Consider the following 295-nt stretch of genomic DNA (forward strand, 5'->3'; position numbering starts at 1 on the left):
TTGTATGTCTCCACTGTCCTGTTTTTGTTCCCAACTTTGACCTTCCATAAATCCCAAATTTTATTTTGGTACTAGTAGGAGCAACTACCTTCGAAGACTCATATTGTCGTTCACTGATCGAAATGATGAGTAGATAGACAGAAGACAACTGATGAAGGGTCGTTCTCTGTGTTTACTTGTCCTGTTTTCCATTTTTTCTCTCGCTGTTTCCGTATTTAGCTCGTTTGCTTTCGTATTTCATGTTGTTTACACGGTTGGTGACGTCCTGTACCTATATATGTATGTTTATATATAT

This window comes from Octopus bimaculoides, chromosome 15 (assembly GCF_001194135.2).
Source record: "Octopus bimaculoides isolate UCB-OBI-ISO-001 chromosome 15, ASM119413v2, whole genome shotgun sequence".
NCBI classification, from domain to species: Eukaryota; Metazoa; Mollusca; class Cephalopoda; order Octopoda; family Octopodidae; genus Octopus; species Octopus bimaculoides.